Genomic DNA, 6,000 nt, shown 5'->3' with positions numbered 1-6,000 from the left:
AAAAGGGGCAGGAAGCTGGGAAGAGACAGGCAAGCAAGAAGCACCAATTTTTCGCCTCCTGCAGCCGCAGTCCCCTGGGATTTCTTCTGCTTGCTTTTATTTTCATTTTTACAAACTGGAGTGGTAAGAATCCAAGAGGCTGCACTGCAGTGCACAAGCTATGGCCAGATGGGTATCCTAACGTAATTGACTTGGACAAGGTAGTCTAACTTTTGGCAGGCATGGGAGCTTCAGCTTTTGCGGGTTTTTTGAATTTGGCTTAGTTAATTTGAATTTGACAACATAATTACATATATTGTCCATCATCTTGAGCGGAAGCGAAAGCATAGATCTACTCAGATATTTCATTCACCCTAAATTCCTCCATACTCTTCACCTTAAAATCTGTTTACTAACTACAGTGAAAAGAGGAATTGAGGCACTGGACAGCTTTTTACTTTGAAATAGATTATTTTTTAAACTTGAAATAAAAGGCAAAACAAATTTTATGCTTATTCCAGGGATAAAATCTTCCACACAATTGCCCTTATTTACAATTTTGGCAGAACTGCAAGTTGCTACTTCGAATGAAGGCTGCTCTGAAAGTAATACCTCCCATTTTTTTATGTTGGCCCATGACATCAGTGCGTCTTAGCAGTGGCAACAGTGACCGTGGGTCACCTCCACTGGTGCAGATTTTTACGAGCAGGACATGCAGCTCTTGGTTGCTGGTGAAAATGCACAGCTAATAGTGCAGACCATGTTGCAAAATAGTGTATTGTAGCTGAGAATTTGCTCTATCAAATAGTGTTATTGTGCTCTTTGTATATGTTAAAATTTCTGTGGAAATAAAGAGAAGGCATTGCTTTCAGAGTAACCGACATATACGTTTCTTTATTAAAAGATCCCAAAGGATCCCTAAACATTCTTTTGTTTAAAGATCTCTAAGTTGCCTACATGCAGCATGCTGGTTTGTCGTCTATTTTCTTACAGTGCCATTGAACCAAGATATGACAGAGTGCAGGTATTTCATCTTGATCATTTCATGCTACCAAGTCATAAAGCTTGAGGCCAAAAATGGCAAAGGTGTTTGAGTCAGATCTGAGACCTGCTCGCAGCTCAGAACATTTGAGAGCATGGTGGTTCAGATGCTGAGTGGCAAACCTGGAGGTCTCTGGGGCAATTTGCTCAGACCCAGCAGGACCCATCCAAATCACTGAAGAGCAAATGATTTCCAGTGGATTGTGATCACCTTTTCACTCTGTGAAAGGTATTTCGGAAAACTCTGAGCTGAAAATGTAGGGGATGGACAAATCCGTCCATGTAGGGGAATCCATCCCAATCTTGGCAAATGCAGTTTTTCCTTTTTCTATTGTTTTCATTATTATTTGTTTTCCTTCTGACTGTAGGGATGCAAAAGAGGAGATTTCAGATCTGAAGAAAATTGATGTCTTTTGACAGTTTCCGTTGACTTGAAACATCAATACACAGTACATTGAGCAACTGAGACAATTTTCAGTCATCCTACACAACACTTGATATGTTTTACTTGCTTTTCAGGTTTCTTGCTAAGTTTCCTTCCTCTCGTGTATGAACATTCCATGCTTTAGGAGGAGCAATCTGAGTTCTTTTATAAATCCATGTTTCATTAGAAGACTTTTAAAATAAAATCTTTAACACATCATGTGGCATTTTTGAAAACAAGTATAATTTCAGACCCAAGTGAGTGAAATTTATGATCAGACCTTTATTTATCAAAACACGAAAATCTTATTCGCTCTTTTCCATCAAATTGTTTAAAAAGGAAGGGAAAAAAAAAAAAAGAAAAAGAAAATAAACATAGCAGCTGCCTGCATGAATAATTATGCATTTTCTAAATGAAGTTCTTTGTTTTTTTTCTATGTGACAAGCTAGAAGGCTTCGTAATGCACATTTAAAAGAATTAAGGAAAGCAGAAAAGTAAAACTCTGAAATGTCAGAAAACTTTCTGCTCTGCTCCAAAATATTTGTTGCTATTCTTTTTGCATTTGTCGGAAAGGAAAAAAAAAAAAGAGCAAATAAACAAAACAAAACAAAACAAAACCAGGGATTCAAAATGTTTCAGGGATGCATTTGAATCTGCCACTAAAGGGAAAAACAGGACAATGTTTGGATATGCCTGTTTGATCCCCTCTTCCAGTCTCATATAAACATCCTAAAGGCCCAACAGCCACTGCTCTACATCTCCAGCTTACACTGCCTCCTGCCCAAAACTGTCCCCACCCCTGACCCTGTTACTGTCCCCATCCCTGACACTGGGTCTGTCGAGTTGGGAGTGCAGTATCATGACTACTTTACCTGGTGACTCAGAGGGGAAAAAGTGTGGGTCTTACAAAACCACGGAGTTTGGGCTGCTGGCTCTCACGTCAAATGCCAGAGCCCATTAAGATGCTGGTGATGGCTTCCATGCTGCTTGCAGGCTTGCATCAGGCTGAATCAGCTGAACCCAAGGGGATCTAAATGATGGATGAACACCAGGAGTGGGAAAAGGTTTTAATAGAGTAATACTCACTTATGTGAGTCCAATCCACTGTGGCTGTGGATTAATTTGCCACAGCTCCCTTCTGAGCACTTTCCACTCTAATTGTCTTGGATTGTTTAACACACTATACAGCAAAAGGTACTGTGCTCCAGACACAGTTCACATAATGAGCAGATCAAGAATATGAGGAGTCTCAACAGATGACAGCTTTCTCAGCTTTTCCCCGTATTGCAGGTCAGTCCGTAGATCTCCCTCTACATGGATTTCATGGCTCACTGATGCTCACAATCAAGTAATAGAATCATGGAATCATTTAATCACAGAATGGTTTTGGTTGGAAGGAACCTCAATGACAATCCAGCTCCACCCCCCCTGCCAGGAGCAGGGTTGTAGGGCTCCATCCCACCTGACTTTGAATACCTCCAGGGATAAAATTTTACACACTATTATTACCCTTATTTGCAATTTTGGCAGTGCTGAAAGTTGCTACCTTGTATTTGCTGCTCTGAAAGTAATGCCTCCTATTTTATTATGTTGTCCATGACATCAGTGCATTTCAGAAGTAGCAACAGCGACAGAGGGTCACATCTGCTAGTGATGCTTCTTACAAACACAGCACGCAGCTCTTGTTCATCATTGGTGAAAATGCACAGCTAATGGTGGTGACTGTGTTGAAAAATAGTGTATTGTAGCTGAGAATTTTCTCTGTCAAATAGTGTTATTGCATTCTTTGTATCTGTTGTAGTTTCCACGGAAATAATTAAGAGGCATTACTTTCAGAGCAACAATTGTAGATATGGCCATAGACAATTCCTCTTCACCCAGTGTGGCCCAGGCAAGCCAGGAGGTTGGACACCAATGCTTTAAACATATGTGTATCATTTATACAAAAGCTTTTTGCTTTTAATAAAACTGCATAGGCAATTCTAGCTGTAAATTATATATGCTGTGGTCTATCAAGTATTTATTTTACTTCTAAATTTGTTACTGAATGCTGAATGCTAGAAGAGTAATGTCAGAAGTTTTGCCATCATATAAAAAGACCAGACTGACACAGATTCAAGATTAATTTTAGTTATGCTAACAGTCTTAATTAAAAGAAAAAGGTTTCATCTTGTTTTAATTTTGTCTCAAAAAATAGGTCAACCAAAAGTTGTTAATGAAGTAGCAAAACATCAATATTCTAAATTTTTTTAATATATTAGAAAATGCAGCCTGTTCTTTGAATAACTTCTCTGTCTCTTTTAAATATTTATTGTGATTAAGCTTGGAAAGAGAAAGCATCAGAAGATCGGTATTATTTCAGATATTTTCCACAGCTTTTTAAAAAGTTATTATTCCTCGTTTCTATGGGGAAAAATGTTGTGGAAAATATATACAGCAAAAGTTCAACAGAGCAGCCTAAGTAGAAAAGAACTCTATATGGAGAACTACAAGAAAATCCCAGACTTCAGACTTCATCACTATAAAAGGTGTACAAAGCCAAAGGGCTTGAGCAGGGATTTACCATCCCTCAGATCTCTGATGCACAGCACAGTGTAAGTGGTGATTCCCAGGCACCAAATGCAATGCTATGTTTATCTTGGTATTTCGAAATACTGACTGAACTGGGGTGAAATGCTGCAGTTTACTCAGAGGTTTGCACTGCTGCATGTATCTGGGTTACTTCTGCACAAGGCTCATAAGCACAAGGCTGAAACACAACTTACTGTCATTACCACACACATCCTTCATGATGCTTCCTCACAGTGGTTTGTCAGGGGCTGACATTGGCAATATAGACAATCATTGCATGTTGATCCTAAAATCTCATTCCTACAGCAGCCAAGCTAGCGTCTGATTTTACCCTCTCGGCAAACATGGTAAGACTAAACTAGGGAAAGGATCATTTTCTCCTCAGTCAACAAGGCACCTACCTTCTCTAGTCGCCTTTTTCAAATTTTGGCTTCTAGGTACATTGTAGTCAGAAATTAAAATGATTTTTAGGTGTCTAATTTCAATGCAAATGCCTGAAAAGGCATCACAGAATGCAGAACTCACCTCGGTCAGAATTAGATGGCTGATAACTGATTACTTATGTCCGATAGCGGATCCCCTATACTGAATTTGGAGAGAAAAATGTATTTCTAGACATCAATTCTTTCAATCCTAAAGCAATGATGCATCCTAAAGCAGATACTGAGAACTCATTCACCTCTGGATATGACTATTTCACCTCATAGACTACCAGAGTCTATATGATTGTGTTAGGCTTAAGTGGTTCTCACGCACGTAGAACTAGGGAAGTTGATTCCTGCTGCTATGCTATGTTCAGAAATGAGAATTACGAACCTAAATTACTGGAGCATTTATGGAAGTTCTATCTTATATCTATGTCTTCCCTTTCTTTCTTTGCGATATGGAAATAACATATCAGCATGAGATATCCTTTCATGTGACCACTTCATGTTCTTATGTATAGCAAGAGAGTCTAAAAGAATGTGATAGAAAAAGCAGTAAAAACAACAAATATCTGGTAGAAGTCATCCAACCATTATTACTAGACCATTAGGACCCACACAATCTGCCTCCAACATATCTTACCACCTCCGATTGTAATTTTGACACGTCAATCGTATTCGAGCACTGCTATGCTCTATGCTGGCATAAATGCATAAATGCAAGGAAAAATGAATAATCAAAACTATAAGAAATACAGGAAAAGATGGAATTCAGTTGCTTAGTCTAACCCGAAATGTTGACATCTGCTGTATCCAAAACACATCGTTTGTTTTGTTATTACCACCATATATAACACATTCTTCAAAAAGCCACTACCATAATAGGATGCATTCAATCCTTATGAAGATCTATATCATTTTTTTTCTTTTTTTCCAGGCAAGTCTGTAGTGCAGTCTCCTGCTTTTCTAAAACAAATCTTTAACCATAAAGGGCGCTACGTCTGACTTATATCTAAAACCTTAAAGTTCAGTCTCTGAAGTCACATCTCACAAATCTGGAAGCTTTTTAATAAAGTCTCTGTTCAGGTTTCTGGGAATAAAGAAGGACTTCTATTAAAATTCACTTATATTAAAAAGGTAAAAATTTCAAATACAAGTAAAATTTTGTATATATTTAAAATTACTGTGATCACACTTTATGTTGTATTTGAATTAATTATATGCTGTCTGGATAATTTAACTGTGCAGTAGAAGTGTAGTATCTGAGGAAGACTGAATATGTTTTTTGACATCTCAACCACTTCTGTATTTAGTGGGTACTAAAAGCTAACTACCTTGTCTTTTTCTTTCCTCACAGATGCCATCTGTGACCTTTGCTGGAAATCAGGAAATGGTAACATAAGTCTAAAGTATATCTTACAGCACACAGAACTTTATTAAACCTCATGGTTATAAGGATTAAAATCCGTAACAAGTTAGCCAAATGCATTAATTTAAAATATTTCTACATCTTTACAGTAGGACATGTCAATGATATGGCAGTGGAAGGCAATCTCTTAA

The sequence above is a fragment of the Meleagris gallopavo genome, chromosome 1 (genome assembly GCF_905368555.1).
Source record: "Meleagris gallopavo chromosome 1, MGAL_WU_HG_1.1, whole genome shotgun sequence".
Lineage (NCBI taxonomy): Eukaryota > Metazoa > Chordata > Aves > Galliformes > Phasianidae > Meleagris > Meleagris gallopavo.
The sequence above is the reverse complement of the archived record's forward strand: the minus strand, read 5'-3'. Positions refer to the sequence as shown.